Raw genomic sequence first — 13,640 nt, forward strand, 5'->3', positions numbered from 1 at the left:
ATCTCTTAAATTTAATGCCATGAACTTTTTGATTGAGTGATTGCTTTTGTATTTAAGTGCACTTCACACACATAAATTCTAATTGGGATTGGACATACAGTTTCAAGTGGGATCCGAACAACTATGTGCCGTGAACTTTTGGATCACCCCTCATATGTTAACTTACAACACGAATCAGCAAATATTCTAAAAATGTAAGTACTTTATATTGCAAAAATAAACTTTTCAAACCGGATTCAAAAATTTCCTAGACATGAGCGCTTTTCCACCCTTTCCCTTACCAAAAGGTTATAAGCGTTTGTAATATTTTTTATACGTGTGAATATTCGTGGACACTTCATTATTTACATCATAAATATAGTTCGAAACACCACTGGCCTGTTATGTAAAGGCAAAAAGTGGGAGATAGAGAAGCCCTGAAGATGAATTTCTCACTATATTACTCGTACATCTTATTATACAAGCCTGCTAATGAAGTAAAATTAATTACCACTACACAGTATAAATTAGATATTTGTGAGATTTCCAGGGGCTTCAGAGTCCTCCCCCTGGCTACGTGTCATGGTAAACTACTTTGTTAAATATACGTCTAATACCTAAATAGTAATCCTATTGTTACCATGAAGAATAGAAAATGTTACTATGGTTGCGCCTGTGTTAATTAATGGAGGGATTTCGTACGAAGAAAAATTTGAGGCAAAGCAAGACGATATAAAATATATTTTCTGGTAAGGTTTATGTTTCTTTATCGTCAGTGTGAATTTATTTATTTATTTAAAAAATTAAGAATGTAGAATCGGACAATAACAACTAGAATGAAACCAACATTATTTATTCTTCAGGTGCTTGATGCACACCTTTATGAAAGTCTGTTTGGATATATGGAAGCCCTGCGCTTTTGTTAAATGAGTTGTAAATGGTTTGTACCCTATAGGTTAAGGTCTTATCATGTCGAGTTTTGTCTATTAGTGAGTGTCAGTCCTTTCCTTAGGACTCTGACTCAGAGTTGTCTAATATTTGTAAATGGCATGTTGGATGAATTGTCTAATATTTGTAAATGGCATGTTGGATGAATTATCCGCATCTCTAGATGTTCTTCCCACTACTGTCGCAGTAATGGACTATATTGTTTATCATTCTTGGCTGGAGTCGTTGGCTTCACATTGGAACAATGGAATCGTATACAATACAAAGTATCATGTTTCCTTCTGCTTTCTAGCAAGCTGGTTTTAGCTTCATAGACGGGAACGTTGTATGCTCGTTATATTGTGGATGTGGAACAAATATTGCCTTGCTGACCATGGTAAGAAACCGACTGTTCAAAAGGTCTTCTTTACCTTCCCCGTACACCTTCCTTCACACAGCGGTGTCTGCAAAGCCCTTGTGACAGCCACTGGTCAGAAAGCTTCAAAACATCGTCTGTCCTAAACATCAGGGTTTCGCCGAATCTCATATCAATTCTGCCAGTCACACAATGTTTTAGAATTAATGAATATATACAGGATAATCCTCTTCATACCAGAAGGGTTGCTAGAATTTTTGTCAAAATTTTAGATTGTACATGAAGTGTTTTTAATAGAGTTGGAAGTGGTCGAAAAAAAAACTGCTTTTTTTTTTAGAAAAAAACCTGAGTTTTTTTCCGCGGCTTTTTTGGCTGGGCTTTTTTCGGCTTTTCCCCCCAAAGTGTTTCAAATCAATGAAAATACATTACTTGGCTGCATTTATCTTATTTCACAGCTTTCATTTATCTCTCTACTGTAAAAAGATGCCAATATCTAAATTTAAAGTACAACTTTCAACATGGAATTCATAGCTAGACAAAGCAGTTCGCAAAAATGACTGCTTTTTTGATTATCTTCAAATTTCAGTAGGTTTTTATACATACACACTCACATAACTTGAGTACTTTTGCATAAATATATATTGTAAATAGTATAATTTTCAATGTTTGACAAGTCCAATTTATGCACAGATAGGATCATCTAGTTTAAAGTGGGATCCAAACCGCTTCGCAATGTCCCTCCACCGGGTATCAAACCTGGGATTCCTTGATTACAAGGCCACGACATTACCACTACACCTTGGGGAGGCACTTTTCAATATTTGGATTTGCACGTAAAGCAAAGAAAAATAATAAATCTTGGTACATCTTTTAACACGCTTAATGAAATGTATCCTTCATGATACAGTTTCTTCCTGAACTATATCTATAAACTAAATCTAATATCAAACTCCTTTACATTTATATTTAACGTAAATATTTGTATTCTGGCTTTCAAGTGCATCAAGCAACTGCCCCTCCCCTCGCCCCCTAATCGCGGCCACTCCACTAAACTTGGTCATGGAACAAGATGTGGTGTATTTTGGCCACCTAGTGTAGTGGTTCTCAACCGTTGTGCGACCACAGAATGGTAAATTCATTTTATAAAGGTCAATGCCCTGCTCAAAACATTCTAATTTCTATTTTTTTTAATAGGGTGACCAGACATACTCTTTTTAAGAGTATTATACTCTTTTAGAGGTTCATATACTCTATACTCTTTTCAATTTGCATAAATCCCCAAATATACTCTTTTCCTTGCTATTTAATTTCATTCATTATTTTACGCGTAAAAATGCCTTAAAATCCACAGAACGGAAAACGTCAAGATGTCAACAAACTGAAGTATTTAATCCTTGACTCAAGAATTTCCTGTGAACAATTTCAAGAGCCATTTTCATATTCCATCAACAAGCAAAACATATTTCAAATTCATTGGAATTTAATAATAATGATTAGGGCTGAGCCGATACCACTTTAAACCGATACCGATGCCGATACTCTTACCGATTCCCACCGATACCGATACCGATACTTGAAAATTGCAATAATTAAAATTTGTTCAAAATATTCTCCTCCAATTATATGTATCAACATACCAAGAAATTTGCTTTAGAATATTCAAGAATTGCATCAGAATATTAAAATAGATATTATGTAGTCACAAAATATAGTTTTTCGTGCAAAATTAGTGTAAAATAAAAGGAAGTTTTAGGAAGTCGCGCGGGATTTTTGCGGACTTAATCATGACAATGTAGGAAGGCCAAGACGAAGATGGAGGGACAACGTTGAGATGGACCTAAGGGAAATCGGTAGGGATGGAAAAGAGTATATAGAACTTGCTCAAGATAGGGAAAGATGGAAGGCCTGTGTTGCTGCAGCCATGAACCTTCGGGTTTAAGAAGGCTAGGGAGTTAGTTAGTTAGTTAATCATGACAATGAGTATTAATGGTGAGAGGGGGTTACATCATCAAATCTATGGAGTTTCCAGTTCACGTAGGAAAGCAATGGCAATTGAGCGTCGGTGAGATATTTCTGTTGCAAAATACATGATTTTCCGGTCAAATAGATTCCACGATGAAAGAAAATACCTCGACGAACGTTATAAACCTTAGATCAACTCATTTCCGTAAGTAGTTTCTTGTGTAAAAATGAAGAAATGTGTCTCCGATATACCGAACTTTTACCATTTTTTGAGAGCCTAGATTTGTTCCTTGATTTTTCTTTTGAAACGATGTGCATTTAGGTGTAAAAGCTCCTTTTTGCATGACGAAAATTAATTTATCCTTCGAATACTTCCCAGTCAACACACTAACGTTGCCACAACGTTGTATGGATGTTGTATGTAGGGGAACAACGTTGTGATAACGTTGCCACAACGTTGTATGCTTGTTGTATTTATGATGAATGTTGTATGTAGGGGAACAACGTTGTGATAACGTTGCATCAACGTTACAAAAAAAAACATTCCACTGAATACGCTTTAGTTTGGATGGTCACCACCATGAGCGCCACAAGCGTCAGATCGGAGTGTTTTGTTTAATCTGAATTTGTGTGTGCAGACCACCAAACCTTATATTTCCTACAGCGTACACTAGATGGCAGTGCGACTCAAATGCAAAACAAACATAAGTTTTAGTAAATACAAATAAGGATATCTTCGATTGTAATTAGTGAAAAAATGTGTTTCATTATCCTTCAAAAGATGTATGAATACTGAAGTTGTAAGGAAGATCAGAAAATGAAATGTGGTGAATACAAGTGAAACTCCCATGATAACAGTTGGGCTGAAAAGTTCATAGGCTGACTCATAGATGGCGTTACTAGAATTAAATCCATGTGATTTTTACTTAGTACTAACCTTCAAAAGATACGTGTATAAATTTCACAGCTGCCGGATAATTAGTTCATGAGATATAGCATTGTGAGTGAAGCAGCTTTTGTTATTGTGAAAAAATGGATAAAAAATAATTTCGTGTGTTAATAAAGCATTGCTTTTTGGCGAAAAAAAATACTGTTGAAGCCAAGGCTTGGCTTGATAAACATTATTCGGACTCTGCACCAGGAAAATCAACCATTGAGAAGTGGTTTGCTAAATTTAAACGAGGCGAAATGAGCATCGAAGACGATGCACGCAATGGACGCCCCAAAGAGGCTGTTACCGACGAAAACATCAAAAAAGTCCACAAAATAATTTTAAATGATCGTAAAGTGAAGTTGATCGATATAGCTGAGACTTTAAAAATATCAAAGGAACGTGTTGGACATATTGTGCATGAATATTTGAACATGCGAAAGCTGTGTGCAAAATGGGTGCCGCGCGTGCTCACAATCGATCAAAAGCAACAACGTTTTGATGATTCGGAGCAATGTTTAGCGATATTCAACCGTAATAAACACGAATTTTTCCGTCGATATATTACAATGGATGAAACATGGCTCCATAACTACACTCCAGAGTCCAATCGACAGTCAGCCGAGTGGACTGCACGTGATGAACCGAATCCAAAGCGTGGAAAGACGCAACAGTCGGCTGGCAAGGTTATGGCATCAGTATTCTGGGATGCGCATGGTATTATATTCATCGATTACCTCAAAAAGGGCCAGACCATCAACAGCGATTATTACATAGCGTTGTTGGAGCGTTTAAAGGATGAAATCACGAAAAAACGGCCCCATTTGAAGAAGAAAAAAGTGCTGTTTCATCAAGACAATGCACCGTGTCACAAATCAATGAAAACGATGGCAAAATTATATGAATTAGACTACGAATTGCTTCCCCATCCACCATATTCTCCAGATCTGGCCCCCAGTGACTTTTTCCTGTTTGCAGACCTTAAAAGAATGCTCGCTGGAAAGAAATTTAGCACTGATGAAGAGGTAATCGCCGAAACTGAGGCCTATTTTGAGGCTAAAGAGAAATCGTACTATAAAAATGGCATCGAAAAATTGTATGACCGCTATAATCGTTGTATCGCCCTCAAAGGCAACTATATTGAATAATAAAATCGAATTTTGTCAAAAAAATATTTTTTACTATGTTAGCCTACGAACTTTTCAGCCCAACTGTTAAATACGTATTTTTATCCCAGACTATATAATCAGGAGCTAAGTACAGTAAAAAAGTGCACTTAGCCTATCTATTATTATTATTATATATTTAAAAGTATTAGCACGTACCGAAGAGAGGGACATAACCCTCTAAACGGATGAACGGAGGGGGAAAAAAAAGTACATACTTCAAAATAAAAAAAAAAGAAAGAAAAGAAAACTGATTACCAGGGTGTAGTTAGAGATTGATTAATTCATCAAACTCTCCAGACTAACAATTGCCTATTTTGGTGGAGCAGGAAAAGTTTTTATAATATGTAAAAAGAAACCGTGACGTTACAAACATGAGTTTTTTCTGTTCTGCATATGTGTTATATACAAAAATGCCTTGGCAAGATTGCTAATAGCTTACCATGCGAAATAACCATATTTTAAATATACATTGTTGTTATATTCGTAAATTACACAGGCAGCAAGGTAATGTTGCAAAATAGTTGTGGCAACGTTAACCCCTTACATACCTAACGTTGCTACATAATGTTCAGTATATGTTGCCACAACGTTGTCAACCTACGTTGCAGCAACGTTGAAATAAATGCCCCTTAAACGTTGACACAACGTTTTCACAACGTTGTATCAACATTGTAACAACGTTAGGTATGTTAGGGGCTAACGTTGCCACAACGTTGTGGTAACATTACATTGTTGACTGGGTTATATGGCAAATATACATTATGAATTTAAATTGTAATAAATAGATGGCAGATAAAGTACATTTTATATTAACTGCTAATTTCTGTGAAATGTATAATACTTGGAACTTATGAGCAAACTGTTATTGAAAGCATATTAATTCTTAATCTGTAAATATTTCTCATTAAACAGTGAGAAAAGGTTATTATTGTGAAGTCAACCATTTCTTACTCCTCGCGGTGAGTTCACACGCAGACGGCTTCAAAGAAGACTCCAAGTAGGTTCAATATTGTTTTCTGGAAGCGACACACAAGTGCACTTCTGTAAATCTCTTTTTGACTGGGTTTGGGATGCGCAGCCTGCACCTAACTAAATTTAATAGAGAGAAACTGCTAGAATGTCTTTCTGGCCAGCCTATTTCATTGGCACCCAGGTGCGTCGCCTGATAATGTTCGCATGAGCACGTGAACACTCATGTGTATGTTCTAAATTACGTACATATTAAATGCACACACATATATTTCTTCGAAATAATACTTTTTGATGTTCGAGTATACACACACAATTTACTGACACGACGTCTTTCACGTCTGATAACTTTTCTAGATAGTTGGTAACACTGACTCCCATGGTGTTCCACGGATTGCGATGAACACAGTTGCTGTGTTGTGTGTTGTGAACTGGCAGCTAAGGGGCTTCGTTGGCCACTATAGCCCGAAAGTGTTCACTTCGCTGTGCGAACATTGTGGTGCGAACCCTGATCCAAGCGGCAATACTTCTTACTTTCGGCACCAGGGTGCAGCATATACAAGGCATGTCTAGGAGGACTCGAAAAGATTGGCGCTACATAGTTGCAACCTTTAGTGAGAAGTCGCTAAACCTGTCGGATTTTAAATTCCAGTGGGCGCTAAAATTCACGGAATAGTGACGAGCGACTTTTCTTTAGAAACTAGTCTGCAGGAGTTGCATAATTTCTTTCAAAGTTTATATGATTTGCGCATGTGCGTCTAAGGGCAATTCAGACTGTGCAACTTTCTTTAGTAATCGACGTTTTTCATGCCAAGGAAATAACTCTCACCAACTTAAATTGCAAAGGAAAGTGCCGACAACATTTACATCAATTCAACGCCCATTTTTCTGGTAACTATACTCAGAATAGTATGGGGTCGTATGGCCTAAATAGTTGTTACCGAAAAAAGTTATCAATTGATATTAGTAAATCATTTTTACTATTCTCTACGTTATTAGAATATACTTATTGTAAAGAACAAAATATAACTTTCAAAAAACTAGAGCTGTATTTTTGCTACATATATATATATTTTCTTTTTTGAAGTTAGAAAGTTGAAATAATATATGCATTTAAATTATCACAATTGAAATTAAATGCATTTTTTATGTGCATATAAACGCACATAGTTTGAATAAACCTGGTGTAAGTTATTCCCCACAGCATTTTTTTAAAAATACATTTTGCATTTTTCACCAGCAAATTTGATTGGTTGAATTGTTGTTTTAAGTACACTTTAAGCACAGAAAGGCTAATCGGGACTGGACCTACAGTTTAAAGTGGGATCCGAACCACTGTGCCATGTGCCTCTACCGGGACCCCTTGATTACAAGGCAACAACGCTACCACTGCGCTATCGGGGAGGCCCACCAGCAAATTTGATTCATCGATTTTTAGTTAGCGCATGTTGAAGATTTAGCAACTTCTGCGTTTCAATTGTTGGCAACACAGTTGCTGTGGAAGAACTGTAAGGGGCACGTTTGTTTTGGAAAGATCAAGTACCGTTAGTTTTTTGGGGCAACAGAAAAGCCTATGCTCTTTGGCGGCAACGGGTAAAATGCGATTAGTGTCGATGTCGAGAGCAAAATATCTATTGACAAGCGGTTGGGTGAAATTATGTGCACTGGCTTTCAGACGTGCGCGCGTGTGTGTGGTGTAGTGTTGTGTTTTGTGAATACTGTTAGGAGTTTGAAAGAAAAGTCATTTTCGCGATTGAGCGAAGCAGAACGAACTCAAGTAAAAACGATGGGCCCTCACCAGCCGGACCTCTACATTATACAAGAGGTAAGTACGTACTCCCAAATGCGTTATTAGAAGAACATTCAAAAATTACTGGTACACGAAGTACAATTGGTTATGTGGGTGCAACGTTGTGAACGCGCAATTTTGTTTTCCTTGTTTATTGTTTGGAGGCGGCAATTCATGGACAAACACAGGACACATCCTGGGCGTTTGTTACCATTTGCACATGCGACTCGCTTAAAGAGAGACTGCATCTGGATTGGAACGATTCGTTTCGTGCAATGTATAAGATCAAGGATGGTAAATATGTTTGATTGATTGATTTGGTGCTTTAAGTCCACTTTATGCACAGTAAGGCTAATCGGGACTGTGTGCCTCCACCGGGTTTCGAACCCGGGACCCCTCGATTACAAGGCGACGACGGGTAAATATGTTAATGACGACGACGAACAGATGTTACTATATGCTCTAAATCGGTATTTCCCGAAGTGTGTGCCGCGGCGCCCTGGGGCACCGTGATTAGCTTACAGGGGCGCTACGAAATGTTCCAATATTTTTACTGAATCGTTAGTCTATGCTATGAATGTTTCAAATATTTGGTTATTTAGTACTTTTTTTTTACATATAAAATGTTTCTGAATTTGAAATATTTGTTTAATTTTTAACTTAAGGAATCTTACAAGTAACTGAGTGTTGCAAGTGTTAGAGAGGGCTATATTCTGTGCGCCGCGGTAAAGTCTTGAAAAAACTAAGGGAGTCGTGAAGCAAACAAGTTTGGGAACCCTTGCTTTAAATGGTCGAAAATCAATCTCTCCCTGAACCATGGCTAGGATGGAAAATACGAAACACTAGGAAAGAAGGAATACAAGCAATGTCACATTGACTGATACTTCAATCACAAGCATCACAACTTAGTTATTGTGGGCGGGGCGAGGGGACATCCTGTACAATACCCAAATATCTTATACAGGGTGGGCCATATTGATGGGACACATTTCAAATGCATATGTGGAGCATGTAGGAAGCAACATTTATTACCAAATATATGGAAAAAATTGCCAAAGGACGGGAATTTCGCACTGTGTTCAGTGTTTGAAGATTACATCCCTGAGATGGACACCACCTTGACGAGAACATTTGTTAATACGAACAGCATGACATCGCCACAGTCACCGCTGAGCGGTACAACACGACGCTATGAACATTCTTCATACCTGAAATGAGACTGCTTGGCCTAAGGGACATGTGGCTGCAGAAGGATGGTGCCACTAGTCATTCAGCAGTAGTGTCAATGAAAATCCTTCGACGACACTTCCCGGGACGGCTCATCTAGAGATTCGGGGATGTCCATTGGCCATCCAGATCCCCGGATCCAACTCCACCGGACTACTTCCTGAGGGTTTACCTAAAGGACAAGCTGTACACCACAAGGCCCACTACCATCAATGCACTGAAGGACAACATCCGAAGGGAGTAGCGCCCATCCCAGCCGAAACCCTGCGCAAAACTATGCTGAACATGATTGTTAGAGCCAAGGAATGTTCTCGTCAAGGTGGTGTACATCTCAGGGATGTAATCTTCAAACACTGAACACAGTGCAAAACTCCCGTCCTTTGGCAGTGTTTTCAATATATTTCGTAATAAATGTTGCTTCCTACATGCTCCACATATGCATTTGAAATGTGTCCCATCAATAAGGCCCACCCTTAATAAAAAAAAAATATTTTTTTTTCTGGACTGGACGCGTCCTCCTCTCTGTCCCGCTAACAATGCACGTGCTTTCAATGCTGTATGAATGTGGTTGGTTAAAAAGTATATTGCGAAGTATGATAATCTTGCGTTGTACATACCTGAGATTGCATGTTATACTAATTAGTTTGCACTAGCCATCACTAATTGTAAATAACGTAATTAAAAGGGTGTTAATTGAATAAAAAAGTATTGTATTACTTCAGATATAGCATGATTTTGGGGGGAAATTGTTGAAAATAAGTTGAACTGTTATTCTTACTTGTTCAATATTGAAGATGAAGTTACAAGGGAGAGTAGTAAATCTCCAATCAGTAAAAAAATTTATTGTGAACACCCGTATGTGAACCGCACGCGACGCCACTGTTGGCACCGATGGATCAAGGTTAGAGTCCTGGTTCTTTTATGAGTGCCCGTCCATCTAACGCCATTCATCTTCATCCAGCCACTAATATGGACCCTAATGAATGACATTGAATAGGCCACCACCATTGCATTCGGGGCAAGTTTCTCTCTATTTGAGATTTGGAGTCCCCACCGGGATCCAACCCGGGAATCCTTTAGTACAAGGCGACAACCTTAACCACTAGGCTGTCGAGGAGGCTCTCATTTGAGGTTTGTGTTTCTTCTTGCTGAAAGGGAAGAGCGTTATGTAAAGAACACAAGAGATGCGTCTATAATAATCCATTGGAGCACTACATACCTCTCCTTATATATACTCACGCATTCCGTGCATTTTGAATGACCTTTGAGATGAGAGACCCCTCCAAAGTGACTTACCGGACGGAAAGTGGCTACGAAAGGATTTCAGCTCCCCCAGGCAGTTAGCCTCTCCATGGCTAGATATTTGCAAATAGAAATGAATTTGTAACTTACCAACTGAAGCTTCATTACTGGGGTGTCATTTTATTTATTTGTTTATTACGTATTGTTTATCATGGTGGTTAAGCCTTTCTGCCTTTTCTACCACTTAACCATGTTTACACCGAAATTTTAGTGTATGGAAATTAAATGAGTTTGAGTTGGTGTTTTAAGTCCACTTTATGCACAGTAAGGCTAATCGGGTCTGGACCTACGGTTTAAAGTGGAATCCGAACCACTGTGCCAGGTGCCTCCAGCGGGTATCGAACCCGGGACCCCTTGATTACAAGGCGACGACGCTACCACTGCGCCATCAAGGAGACCCGTATGAAAATTTAAAAACAACATTAAACCAATACACTCGTACAAAGGTAAATATTGAAAACAAAGAAATAAAAGTATAAAATTACAAAGAAAAGTCTAACCTCTACTCACGCGCATGCATCAAAACACACACACATTCATGACAGCAGTCAGAGATTTAAAATATTAAGGTGAGTAAGGGTTTTCAGTGGTTTTCTGAACTTATCTGTATTCAATGTGTCACTAACGTATAAGCTTGCACTAATGTTCTAACTATTTGTGCCCAGTAAAACATGTTTCAATTGTGTCTTAAAGACATTTGCTGAAGATGAGTTCCGGATTTCGAGGGGCAGGGAGTTCCAAAGACGAGAAGTGGAAACGGTGAAAGATTTTAATAAAAATTGGAGTTATGAAGGGGAATGAGTAGTTTAGTTCTCCCGCGCGACCTGGTATCAAGGCTTTCTGATTCGGAAAGAATTGAGGATCTGCTCGAGAGATAAGCCGGTTCTTTCGAACCAATTGCCCTATAGAGAAGGGTGAGGTTGTGTAACTTTCGCCGATCAATTTAGTAAGGTCACTCAAATAAAAACATCTCCACAGCAATGAACGAGATCGAATGCAGACTAAGAAGGCTCTGGCGACTGAATCATCTCTGTTAAATGTTCTTTCTTTCCTCTCCATCCTCACGGAGACGAATAGAAAGCAGTATTAGTTCTAAATATTTTCTAAATATTTAATGATCAGAAACTCTTAATTTATATTCCTCTTTTAGTCAAAGAAATTACGTTTACTATTTCTTAAACGTTCAGATTTTCGATTTCTCTACATTAGACGGGAAGATACAAGTTTATGAATAGAAGAGTAATGAACATTACCTGAAATAAGTCTGCTATTAATATCTCTCATTTCATCGTTTTCATTTTCTTGTTAGCATTTCTTTGAATTAGCACTTATGAAACCCGACGTGTATAAAAACACACTCCTTCTAGTCGACTGATAATTAACCATTAGCGTGACATTGTAGCTACCCTCTAATACATGAAAGTCCGTTTCTTGAGCTGTGCGTTGACACAAGAAGAGCTGAGTTGGCAAAATATTATAAACCTTTTCATGCTATACGTTGTTTCATATTCGTCTGAATAATTTCAATTCCATGGCAACGATATAGAGAAACAATGGAAATATTGTCGATTCAGACAGCGAGAGTGATACAACCATTGTTGAGTATTACTTTCAAGCAACAATGAAGATATTTAAGAACACGAGAAAAATCGGAACGGTGCTACAAGAGGAAACTATACTCAGAGTGTGTGGAACAAGGCCCCGCACAACAACAGAGAAACGGAGAAAGCAAGTGGGCGGAGCAAATCAGTGCGCGCTGCTGCAAACGGCAGCTGGTAGATGCATCCTTTTGCATTTTGGGTGGAAATGGTGGACAATGAAAAGCTTTATTGGCTTGGACTATGAACGTAAGCAATTAGATAAACATCATTCAAGAACTTTCACAATTGTGAGCTACGAAACTGTGCTTCATTTTTTTTTGTTGTTGTTGTTAAAAAATAAACACAAATAATATAAATGTTCGGCTTAAATGGGATTCAGTGTGACCATTATGTAACGAGGGTCTGACGCCAGCAAAATGATTTGTGGCTCTTCAGTTGTGTCCTCTCCATGTATCTGTGCAATTGTCCTTTCATAAATTGCATCTTGTCACCAAACATTCTCATCTTCTAGATTAGCCAAAAGTGGCAGAAACTAACTAACTAACTCTCTAGCCTTCTTAAACCCGAAGGTTCATGGCTGCAGCAACACAGGCCTTCCATCTTTCCCTATCTTGAGCAAGATCTATATACTCTTTTCCATCCCCACCGATTTCCCTTAGGTCCATCTCAACGTTGTCCCTCCATCTTCGTCTTGGCCTTCCTACAGGTCTCTTACCATCAGGTTTCCCAACAAGAATCCTGTAAACTCCTCTTTCCTCTCCCATTCGTGCCACATGGCCTGCCCACCTAAGTCTTCTTGATTTAATTATTCTAATAATATCTGGACATGAATACAAATTATGTAGTTCTAAATTATGTAACCTTCTCCATTCACCTGTCTCCTCATCCCTTTTAGGTCCAAAGATTTTCCTAAGGATCCTATTTTCAAATACTCTCAATTTATGTTCCTCTTTCAGTGTAAGGGACCAAGTTTCACATCCATATAATACTACTGGCAAAATTACTGTTTTGTATATTTTAACTTTTAGTTTCTTAGATATTAAACGAGAAGACAAAAGCTTATGAAGAGAGAAGTAACATGCATTTCCTGAATTAAGCCTGCTTTTTATTTCCTCTTTAATATAATTTTCATTTGTTAATATTACTCCTAAGTATTTGAATTTGGAAACTGGTTCAAACGAGTTGTTATCAATAATTAGATTTTGATTATTACCTAACACTTGGTTTCGGCCTGTAATCATATATTTAGTTTTCTCTTTGTTAACTTCCAAACCTATCTCTTTAGCAGTTTTGAAAAATATTTTAGCATTATTCTTAATTGTATTCACATCATCCCCCCAGTAAGTCTACATCATCTGCATATGCTAACAACTGAGTCACACCATTTAATTTTATTCCTTCTTTAGTT

The sequence above is a fragment of the Lepisma saccharinum genome, chromosome 16 (genome assembly GCF_977018435.1).
Source record: "Lepisma saccharinum chromosome 16, izLepSacc3.1, whole genome shotgun sequence".
NCBI lineage: Eukaryota > Metazoa > Arthropoda > Insecta > Zygentoma > Lepismatidae > Lepisma > Lepisma saccharinum.